Consider the following 12,348-nt stretch of genomic DNA (forward strand, 5'->3'; position numbering starts at 1 on the left):
ATAATGAAAGTAAGTGCAGGCTGCAATAACTACAGCTCTGTTTTGTGGTACTTATTTTTTACGGAAAATAACTAAAACTACTGAAGTGAGTTACAAGAAACCTGAAATGAAAATAGTTCAGTAACCACAACTCTGTCTTCTTTATTTCCACTGTTGTACTTAAAGTTTCTTAAGACTTTTATTTTTATATTAAAAATAGATATGGCAATTGTTCATTTATATGAAATGCATAATTACATGATTAGAAAATCACTACTTTCATTATTATACATGAACTTATTCAGATAAAGCAATAAAGGGAGGTAATTATAAACAATGGATTCACAAATATTTTCCACTACGTAAATAAATATTCAAATCTTTGACGATATATGAGAAAACAATTATCGAAAAGAGAATTTAAAAAGGAATAGATATATTTTATGGTCATAACCAAAAATGTGGCAGCCACATTATAACCAATGGCATTATGAGCCGTTAATTCTTTTGTCAACAATTAATCGAATATTACAGTGAGTTAGATGAACTATGGTTATGACAGGAAGTAGGAAGTACAAAGTAAAAATTCTGTAACTCTATGGAATCAGTATTGATTTATACTCCCCTTTGAACTTAATTTTCCTCTAAATAATGACAATAAAGGTACTGAAGGGGAATTGCTAACACTATGCTTACTCGCGATAAATGACAAGCAAGGACAGAGACTGCAGATTACAAAAATTACAAGACTCTACATAGAAAAATATAAATGATTTATTTCCCATTCTGCACTTAATTTACAGTGTGTGTCCAGTCATTACTGTGAAAGGTGGTCTTGTGACTTACTGGTAAAATCTGCCGCCATTTACTACAAAAACTTTGATCCTAGTTTTACAGTAAACAAAAGCTAAAGCGTCCTACTTTTACAGACTAAACGAAGAGCTGAGGTGAACCTAGTTTTGCAGTAGAAAAGCTAAATCGTCCAGCTTTTACAGACTAATTGAAAAGCTGATGTGATAGGCAAATGTAGATGCTAGTTTTACAGTAAAAAAAAGCGTAGGCGTCCTACTTTTGAAGACTAAATGAAGAACTGAGGTGATAGGAAAATGTAGATCCTAGTTTTACAGTAATAGCTAAGGTGTCCTACTTTTACAGCAAACAAAGAGTTGAGGTGATAGACAGGTGCAGATCCTAGTTTTACAGTAAACAAAAGCTAAGGCGTCCTACTGTTACAGTAAACAAAGAGCTGAGGTGATAGACAACTGAGATCTTAGTTTTACAGTACACAAAAGCTAAGGTGTCCTACTGTTACATACTACACGAAGAGTTGAGATGATCGACAAATGTAGATCCCAGTTTTTCAGTAAAAAAAAAAAGAAAGGCGTCCTATTATAACAGACTAAAGGAAGAGCTGATATGATAGGTAAATGTAGAACCTAGTTTTACAGTAAACAAATGCTAAACCGTACTACTTTTACAGACTAAACGAAGAGGTGAAGTGATAGGCAAATGTAGATCCTAGTTTTACAATTAACAAATGCTACAGCGTCCTATTTTTAAAGACTAAACGAAGAGCTGAGGTGATAGGCAAATGCAGGTGCTAGTTTTACAGTAAATGCTAAGGCGTCGTTCTTTTAAGTAAACAAAGAGTTGAGGTGATGGGCAAATGTAGATCCTAGTTTTACAGTAAAAGCTAACGCGTCAGCTTTTATCCTAGTTTTACAGTAAACAAAAGCTAAGGCGTCCTACTTTTAAAGACTACATAAAGAACTGAGGTGACAGGCAAATATAGCTCCTAGTTTACAGTGAACAAATTCTAAGGCGTCCTACTTTTAAAAAATCTAAATGAAGAACTGAGGTAATAGGCAATTGTAGATGCTAGTTTCACAGTGAACGCTAAGGCGTCATACTTTTACAGCAAACAAAGAACTTAAATGATTGGCAAATGTAGATCCTAGTTGTACAGTAAGGCGTCCTATTTTTACATTGAATAAAGAGCTGAAGTGATAGTCAAGTGCAGATTCGAGTTTTACAGAAAACAAAGGCTAGTGTGTCCTACTTTTACAGTAAACGAAGAGTTGAGGTAATAGACAAGCGCAGATCCTAGTTTTACAGTAAACAAAAGCTAAAGTGTCTTTCTTTTACAGACTAAACGAAGAGCTGAGGTGATATGTAAATGTAGATCTTAGTTTTACTGTAAACAAAAGCTAAGGTGACCTACCTTTACAGACTAAACGAAGAGCTGAGGTGATAGGCAAATGTATAGATCCAAGTTTTAAGTAAATAAAAGCTAAGGTGTCCAACTTTTATAGACCAAACGAAACGTTGAGGTGATAGACAAGTGCAGATCCTAGTTTTACAGTAAGCAGATGCTAAGGCGTCCTACTTTTACAGACTAAACGAAGAGCTGGGGTGATAGGCAAATGTAGATCCTAGTTATACAGTAAAAGCTAAGGCGTCCTAGTTTTACAGACTAAACGAAAAGTTGAGGCGATAGCCAAACGTAGATTTAAGTTTTACAGTAAACAAAAGCTAAGGCGTCCAACTTGTACAGACCAAACGAGGTGACAGACAAGTGCAGATCATAGTTTTACAGTACACAAAAGCTAAGGTGGTCTTACTTTATCAGACTAAACAAAAAGTCGAGATGATAGGCAAGTGTAGAACCGAGTTTAACAGTAAATGCTAAGGCGCCCTACCTTTAAAGACTTAACGAAAAGCTGAGATGAAAGGCAAATGTAGAGCTTAGTTTTACATTTAAAGCTAAGGCTAAGGCGTCCAACTTATACACACAAGTGCAGATCCTAGTTTTACAGAAAACAAAGGCTAAGTAGTCCTACTTTTACAGACTAAACGAAGAGCTGAGGTGATAGGCAAATGTAATTCCAAGTTTTACAGTAAAAGTCAAGGCGCCCAAACGAAGAGCTGAGGTGACTGACAAGTGCAGATCATAGTTTTACAGTAAACAAAAACTAAGGCGTCATACTTTTACAGACTAAACAAAGGGTCGCGGTGATAAGTAAATGTAGAACCTAATTTACAGTAAATGCTAATGCGCCCTACCTTTAAAGACTTAACGAAAAGCTGAGATGAAAGGCAAATGTAGAGCTTAGTTTTACAGTAAAAGCTAAGGCTAAGGCATCCAACTTATACACACAAGTGCAGATCCTAGTTTTACAGTAAACGAAAGCTAAGGCGTCCTACTTTTACAGACTAAACGAAAAGCCGAGGTGAAAGGCAAATGTAGAGCTTAGTTTTACAGTAAAAGCTAAGGCGCCCTACTTTTACAGACTAAACGAAAAGCCGAGGTGAAAGGCAAATGTAGAGCTTAGTTTTACAGTAAGCAAAGGCTAAAGCGTCCAACTTATACAGACTAAACGAAGAGTTTAGGTGACAGACAAGAGCAGATCCTAGTTTTACAGTAACTAAAAGCTAAGTAGTCCTACTTGTACAGACTAAACGAAGACCTGAGGTGATAGGCAAATGTAGATCATTGTTTTACAGTTAAACTAAGGCGTTCTACTTTTACAGACTAAAAGAAGAGCTGAGGTGATAGGCAAATGTACATCCAAGTTTTACAGTAAACAAATGATTAGGCGTCCTACTTGTACAGAATAAACGAAGAGTTTAGGTGATAGGCAAATGTAGATGCTAGTTTTACAGTAAAGAAATGCTAAAGCGTCCTTTTTTTAAAGTCTAAACGAAGAGCTGAAGTGATAGGCAAATGTAGATCCTAGTTTTACCGTAAACAAATGCTAAGGCGTCCTATTTGTACAGACTAAATGAAGAGTTGAGGTGATAGGCAAATGTAGACCCTAATTTTACAGTAAACAAAAGCTAAAGTGTCCTCTTTTTACAGTAAACAAATGCTAAAACGTCCTATTTCAACAGACTAAACGAAGAGCTGAGGTAATAGGCAAATGTTGATCCTAGTTTTACAGTAAACAAAAGCTAAGGCGTCCTACTTGTACAGACTAAACGAAGAGTTAAGGTGATAGGCAAATGTAGATGCTAGTTTTACAGTAAACAAAAGGTAAGGCGTCCTTCTTTTAAGGAAACAAAGAGTTGAGTTGATAGGCAAATGTAAATAAAGGCTAAGGCGTCCAACTTACGTACAGACTAAACGAAAGGTTTAGGTGACAGACAAGTGCAGATCCTAGTTTTACAGTAACTAAAAGCTAAGGCGTCCTACTTTTACAGACTAAACGAAGAGCTGCGGTGATAAGCCAATCTAGATCATAGTTTTACAGTGAAAGCTAAACGTCCTACTTTTGCTGACTAAACGAATAGTTGAGGTGATAGGCAAATGTAGATCCTAGTTTTACAGTTAAACTAAGGCGTCCTACTTTTACAGACTAAACGAAGAGCTGAGGTGATAGGCAAATGTATATCCTAGTTTTACAGTAAACAAATGCTGAGGCGTCCTACATGTATAGAATAATAAGCTCGCTTAATTCTTGATAAAGACTTCGATACACCTCTGCTGAATTATTTCGAGAATTAAACTGGATGACTTTTCCGGAGCGGGTAATATTTCAAAAAGCAGTTTTAATGTACAAAAGTCTAAACGATCAAGCACCTGTTTACCTCAGAAATTCATTTACATTCAGCTGTGATATACATGACATACATGCTCGAACTTTGAGGTCAGATTCTAATTTGCAGCTTTACCTTTCTCGACCGAAAACTGAACTATTTAAAGAAAGTTTTACATATTCTGGTGCTACTATCTGTAATTCCCTACCAAGTCATATAAAAAGAGCATCATCAGTAAGGCAATCCAAATCACTATACATAGCTTGGCACAACACACAATCATATTACTTAATATTTATAATGTTGCACTTCGTATAGTTATGGTATAAACAAAATACTGGTATTAAATGCACTTGTCTGTCTTCTATATGTTACAATGTAACATGTAAATATTTTAGATGTATATGTTATGTATTGTTTTGAGGGCCTCATGGAAGATTGATGTTGTTCCTCAAATGAGTTTTCCTCGTTAAATAAAGGCTTAATTTTTATTATCATTATTATTATTATTATTATTATTATTATTATAAACGAAGAGTTGAGGTGATAGGCAAGTGTAGATGCTAGTTTTACAGTAAACAAAGGCTAAGTAGTCATACTTTTGCAGACTAAACGAAGAGCTGAGGTGATAGGCAAATGTAGATCCTAGTTTTACAGTGACAGTTAAGGCGTCCTACTTTTGCAGACTAAACGAAGAGCTGAGGTGATAGGCAAATGAAGATCCTAGTGCTACAGTAAAACAGTAAAAGCTAAGGCATGCTACTTTTACAGCAAACATAGTTGAGGTGATAGACAAGTGCAGATCCTAGTTTTATAGTAAAGAAAAGCTTGGGCGCCCTATTGTTACAGCAAACAGAGTTGATCGGATAGGCAAGTGAAGATCCTAGTTTTACTGTAAAGAAAGGCTAATTCATCCTACTTTTACAGTAAAGAAAGAGTTGAGGTGATAGACAAGTGCAGGTTCTAGTTGTACTGTAAACAAAGGCTTATGCGTCTTACTTTTACAGTAAACAAAGAATTGAGGTGATAGACAAGTGCAGATCCTAGTTGTACAGTAAACAAAAGCTAAAGCGCCCTACTTTTACAGTAAATAAAGTGTTGAGGTGAAAAACAAATGCAGATCTTAATTTTACAGTACACAAAAGCTATTGTGTCCTACTGTTAAAAACTAAAGGAAGAGTTGAGATGATAGGCAAACGTAGACCTGAGTTTTACAGTAAACAAAAATCTAAGGCGTCCTACTTGTACAGACCAAACAAAAAGTTGAGTTCACAGACAGGTGCAGATCCTAGTTTTACAGTAAACAAAAGCTAAGGTGTCTTACTTTATCAGACTAAACGAAGAGCTGAGGTGATAGGCAAATGTAGATCATAGTTTTACAGTGAAAGTTAAGGCGTCCTACTTTTGCAGACTAAACGAAGAGCTGAGGTGATAGGCAAATGTAGATCCTAGTTTTACAGTAAAACAGTAAAAGCTAAGGCGCGCTACTTTTACAGCAAACATAGTTGAGGTGAACGACAAATGCAGATCCTAGTTTTACAGTAAAGAAAAGCTTGGGCGCCCTATTGTTACAGCAAACAAAGAGTTGATCTGATAGGCAAGTGCAGATCCTAGTTTTACTGTAAAGAAAGGCTAATGCGTCCTACTTTTACAGTAAAGAAAGAGTTGAGGTGATAGACAAGTGCAGATCCTAGTTGTACAGTAAACAAAGGCTTATGCGTCCTACTTTTACAGTAAACAAAGAGTTGAGGTGATAGACAAGTGCAGATCCTAGTTGTACAGTAAACAAAAGCTAAGGCGTCCTACTTTTACAGTAAATAAAGAGTTGAGGTGAAAAACAAGTGCAGATCTTAGTTTTACAGTACACAAAAGCTATTGTGTCCTACTGTTAAAAACTAAAGGAAGAGTTGAGATGATAGGCAAACGTAGACCTAAGTTTTACAGTAAACAAAAATCTAAGGCGTCCTACTTGTACAGACCAAACAAATTGTTGAGTTCACAGACAGGTGCAGATCCTAGTTTTACAGTAAACAAAAGCTTAGGTGGCTTACTTTATCAGACTAAACGAAGAGCTGAGGTGATAGGCAAATGTAAATCCAAGTTTTACAGTAAAAGCTAAGGCACCCTACTTTTGCAGTGGAATTGAAAAGCTGAGGTGATGGGCAAATATAGATCCTAGTTTTACAATAATCAAAAGCTAAGGCGTCCTGCTTTTACAGATTCAAATAAGAGCTGAGGTGACAGACAAGTGTAGATCCTAGTTTTATAGTAAACAAAAGCTAAGGCGTCCTTCTTTTACAGACTAAACAAAGAGTCGAGGTGAAAGGCAAATGTAGAACCTAGTTTTACAGTAAAAACTAAGGCGCCCTACTTTTAAAGACTAAATAAAAAGCTGAGGTGACAGACAAGAGCAGATCCTAGTTTTACAGTAACTAAAAGCTAAAGTGTCCTACTTTTACAGAATAAACGAAGAGCTGAGGTGATAGGCAAATGTAGAGCATAGTTTTACAGTGAAAGCTAAGGCGTCCTACTTTTGCATACTAAACGAAGAGTTGCGGTGATAGGCAAATGTAGATCCTTGTTTTACAGTTAAACTAAGGCGTTCTACTTTTACAGACTAAAAGAAGAGCTTAGGTGATAGGCAAATGTAGATCCTAGTTTTACAGTAAACAAAAGCTAAGGCGTCCTACTTGTACAGACTTTACGAATAGTTGAGGTAATAGGCAAATGTAGATCCTAGTTTTACAGTAAACAGATGTTAAGGCGTCCTACTTTTAAAGACTAAACGAAGAGCTGAGGTGATAGGCAAAAGAAGATCCTAGTTTTACATTAAACAAATGCTAAGGCGTCCTACTTGTACAGAATAAACGAAGAGTTTAGATGATAGACAAATGTAGATGCTAGTTTTACAGTAAAGAAATGCTAAAGCGTCCTTTTTCAAAAGTCTAAACGAAGAGCTGAAGTGATAGACAAATGTAGATCCTAGTTTTACAGTAAACAAATGCTAAGGCGTCCTACTTGTACGGACAAATGAAGAGTTGAGGTGATAGGCAAATGTAGATCCTACTTTTACAGTAAACAAAAGCTAAGGTGTCCTGTTTTACAGTAAACAAATGCTAAAACGTCCTATTTCAACAGACTAAACGAAGAGCTGGTGATAAGCAAATGTTGATCCTAGGTTTACAGTAAACAAAAGCTAAACCGTCCTACTTGTACAGGCAAACGAAGAGTTGAGTGATAGGCAAATGTAGATGCTAGGTTTTACAGTAAACAAAGCTAAGGCGTCCTTTTTGTTAAGAAACAAAAGTTGAGGTGATAGGGAAATGTAAAAGTAAAAAAGGCTAAGGCGTCCCAAAGTATACGACTAAACGAAAAGTGAGGTGACAGACAATTGCAGATCCATAGTTGTACAGTAACTAAAAGCTAAGGCGTCACTACTTTTACAGACTAAACGAAAGGTGAGGTGATAGGCAAATGTAGATCCCTAAGTTTACAGTAAACTAAGCGCCATTGTTTTAAAGACTTAAGAAAGCTTAGGTGATAAGGCAATGTAGACTAGTTTTACAGTAAAACAAAAGCTAAGCGTCATCTTACAGACTTAAAAGGCGAGGTGACAGACAAGTGCAGATCCTAGTTTTACAGTAAACAAAGCTAAGGCGTCCTACTTTTACAGACTAAACGAAAAGCGAGGTGAAGGCAAATGTAGAACTTAGTTTTACAGTAAAAGCTAAGGCGCCCTACTTTTACAGACTAAACGAAAAGCCGAGGTGAAAGGCAAATGTAGAGCTTAGTTTTACAGTAAGCAAAGGCTAAGGCGTCCAACTTATACAGACTAAACGAAGAGTTGAGGTGACAGACAAGAGCAGATCCTAGTTTTACAGTAACTAAAAGCTAAGTAGTCCTACTTGTACAGACTAAACGAAGAGCTGAGGTGATAGGCAAATGTAGATCATTGTTTTACAGATAACTAAGGGTCTACTTTACAGACTAAAAGAAGACTGAGGTGATAGGCAATTACATCAAGTTTTACAATAAAAAGCAAAGGCGTCCTACTTTACAGACTAAAGAAAGCTGAGGTGATAGGTCAATGTCATCCAAGTTTTACAGTAAACAAATGATTAGGCGTCCTACTTGTACAGAATAAACGAAGAGTTTAGGTGATAGGCAAATGTAGATGCTAGTTTTACAGTAAGAAATGCTAAAGCGTCCTTTTTTTAAAGTCTAAACGAAGAGCTGAAGTGATAGGCAAATGTAGATCCTAGTTTTACCGATAAACAAATGTAAGGCGTCCTATTTGTACAGACTAAATGAAGAGTTGAGGTGATAGGCAAATGTAGACCCTAATTTTACAGTAAACAAAAGCTAAAGTGTCCTCTTTTTACAGTAAACAAATGCTAAAACGTCCTATTTCAACAGACTAAACGAAGAGCTGAGGTAATAGGCAAATGTTGATCCTAGTTTTACAGTAAACAAAAGCTAAGGCGTCCTACTTGTACAGACTAAACGAAGAGTTAAGGTGATAGGCAAATGTAGATGCTAGTTTTACAGTAAACAAAAGGTAAGGCGTCCTTCTTTTAAGGAAACAAAGAGTTGAGTTGATAGGCAAATGTAAATAAAGGCTAAGGCGTCCAACTTATACAGACTAAACGAAAAGTTGTGGTGACAGACAAGTGCAGATCCTAGTTTTACAGTAACTAAAAGCTAAGGCATCCTACTTTTACAGACTAAACGAAGAGCTGAAGTGATAAGCAAATCTAGATCATAGTTTTACAGTGAAAGCTAAACGTCCTACTTTTGCTGACTAAACGAATAGTTGAGGTGATAGGCAAATGTAGATCCTAGTTTTACAGTTAAACTAAGGCGTCCTACTTTTACAGACTAAACGAAGAGCTGAGGTGATAGGCAAATGTATATCCTAGTTTTACAGTAAACAAATGCTGAGGCGTCCTACATGTATAGAATAATAAGCTCGCTTAATTCTTGATAAAGACTTCGATACACCTCTGCTGAATTATTTCGAGAATTAAACTGGATGACTTTTCCGGAGCGGTAATATTTCAAAAAGCAGTTTTAATGTACAAAAGTCTAAAACGATCAAGCACCTGTTTACCTCAGAAATTCATTTACATTCAGCTGTGATATACATGACATACATGCTCGAACTTTGAGGTCAGATTCTAATTTGCAGCTTTACCTTTCTCGACCGAAAACTGAACTATTTAAAGAAAGTTTTACATATTCTGGTGCTACTATCTGTAATTCCCTACCAAGTCATATAAAAAGAGCATCATCAGTAAGGCAATCCAAATCACTATACATAGCTTGGCACAACACACAATCATATTACTTAATATTTATAATGTTGCACTTCGTATAGTTATGGTATAAACAAAATACTGGTATTAAATGCACTTGTCTGTCTTCTATATGTTACAATGTAACATGTAAATATTTTAGATGTATATTTTATATTGTTTTGAGGGCCTCAGAAGATTGATGTTGTTCCTCAAATGAGTTTTCCTCTTAAATAAGACTTAATTTTTTATTATATTATTATTATTATTATTAATTATTATTATTATTAAACGAAGAGTGAGGGATAAGGCAAGTGTAGATGCTATACAGTAAACAAAGGCTAATAGTCATACTTTTGCAGACTAAAGAAAGTGTGATAGGAAATGTAATCCAAGTTTACAGTGACAGTTAAGCGTCCTACTTTTACAGACTAAACGAAGAGCGTCGGTTTAGAAATGAAGATCCTAGGTCCACGTAAAAAAAAGCTAAGCATGCTATTTTAGAAAATGTTAGGTTACAGTAAAGCAACCTAAGCTTTTTTAGGAAAAAAGGGCCCTATGGTACAGCAAAATAGATTCAGTTTAGGTCAAAGAAGCTAGTTTTTTTACTGTAAAAGAAAGGCTAGTTCAAAAACTGATTAATTAACAGTAAAGAAGTTAGGTGTAACAAATGAGTTTAGTTTTGTACTGTAACAATGGCTTAGGAATATTTTACAGTAAAAAAGAATTGAGGTGATGAAATGAACATTTACATAAAATAAAGCTTAAAGCGACACTTTTCTAATAATAGTGTTAGGGAAAAACATGCAATGTAATTTTACAGTAAAGTACCTGTTATAACCTTAAAAAAAAGGAAGATTGAGATAATTGGCAAACGTAGACCTGTTTAATAACAAAAATCTAACTAACCTATCTAACAGACCAAACAAAAAATTGATCAAGACAAGTGCAATTCCTAGTTTTACAGTTAAACAAAACTAAGGTGTCTTAAACTAATTTCAACTTACGAAGAAAGAGTGAAGCAAATGTAGTCATTGTTTTTCCAAGTGAATGTAAGCCGTAACCTTTTTCAGACTAAACGAAAAGCCATGATAGGAAATGAAATCAATGTTTTTTTGAACATAAAAGCTACAGGGCGCAACTTTTACAGCAAATTATTATGTGAACGACAAATCAGACTAAATTTAGTAAAAAAACTTGGCGCCCTAAAGTACAGCAAACAAAGGTTGATCTGATAGGCAATGAGATCATTTCTAAAGAAAGGTAATGCCTACTTTTACAGTAAAAAAGATTGAGGATAGATAATGCACAACAAAATGGTTGTTCATAACAAAGCTTATGCGTCTACTTTTACAGTCACAAAGAGTGAGGTGAAGACAATGAATCTATGCAGTCAAACATTTTTAAAGAAGCTACTTTTTACATTTTAAAAAACTGAGTGAAAAACAAGCTCAGTTCTTACTTTACAGTACACAAAAGCATCCTACTGTGCAAAAACTAAAGAAGATCATAATTAAAGGCAAACTAGACAATAGTTTACAGTAAAAAAATCCAAGGCGCCTTCTATGTAAACCATAACAAATTCGATCACAGAACAAGTGGCCATCTGATTTACAGAAAGCGAATCTGGTGGCCTTATAATTATCATGACTAAACGAAGACTGGGATGATATGGCAAAGTAAATCCAAGTTTTACAGTAAAAGCAAGGCACTACTTTTGCAGTGGAAATTAAAAGTATGTTGATAGGCAAATGTAGAAGTTTTTAAGTAAATCTAAAGTAAGCTCTCTTAAATTAAAAAAGCTGACATTGTGCATGAAAAAAATGCTGCCTATTTTTAAAAAAATAATGCGTCCTCTTTTACAGTATAAAGAGTCGAGTGTAAGGCAAATGTATAACTTTTTACAGTAAAACCAACCCCACTTTTAAAAGACTAAAAAAACAGCTGGTGACAAAGAAGCAATCCGTTGTTTTACAGTAACTAAAAGCTAAAGTGAATCACTTTACAGAATTAAACGAAGACGAGTGATAGGCTAAGTAGAGCAGTTTACAGTTGAAAGCTAAGGCGTCCACTTTTGCATAACTAAACGAAGAGTTGCGGTTGATAGGCAAATGTAGATCCTTGTTTTACAGTTAAACTAAGGCGTTCTACTTTTACAGACTAAAAGAAGACTTAGGTGATAGGCAAATGTAGATCCTAGTTTTTACAGTAAACAAAAGCTAAGGCGTCCTACTTGTACAGACTTTACGAATAGTTGAGGTAATAGGCAAATGTAGATCCTAGTTTTACAGTAAACAGATGTTAAGGCGTCCTACTTTTAAAGACTAAACGAAAGCTGAGGTGAAGGCAAAAGAAGATCCTAGTTTTACATTAAACAATGCTAAGGCGTCCTACTGTACAGAATAAACGAAGAGTTTAGATGATAGACAAATGTAGATGCTAGTTTTACAGTAAAGAAATGCTAAAGCGTCCTTTTTCAAAAGTCTAAACGAAGAGCTGAAGTGATAGACAAATGTAGATCCTAGTTTTACAGTAAACA

Source organism: Mercenaria mercenaria, chromosome 3, assembly GCF_021730395.1.
Source record: "Mercenaria mercenaria strain notata chromosome 3, MADL_Memer_1, whole genome shotgun sequence".
In the NCBI taxonomy this organism is placed as follows: Eukaryota; Metazoa; Mollusca; class Bivalvia; order Venerida; family Veneridae; genus Mercenaria; species Mercenaria mercenaria.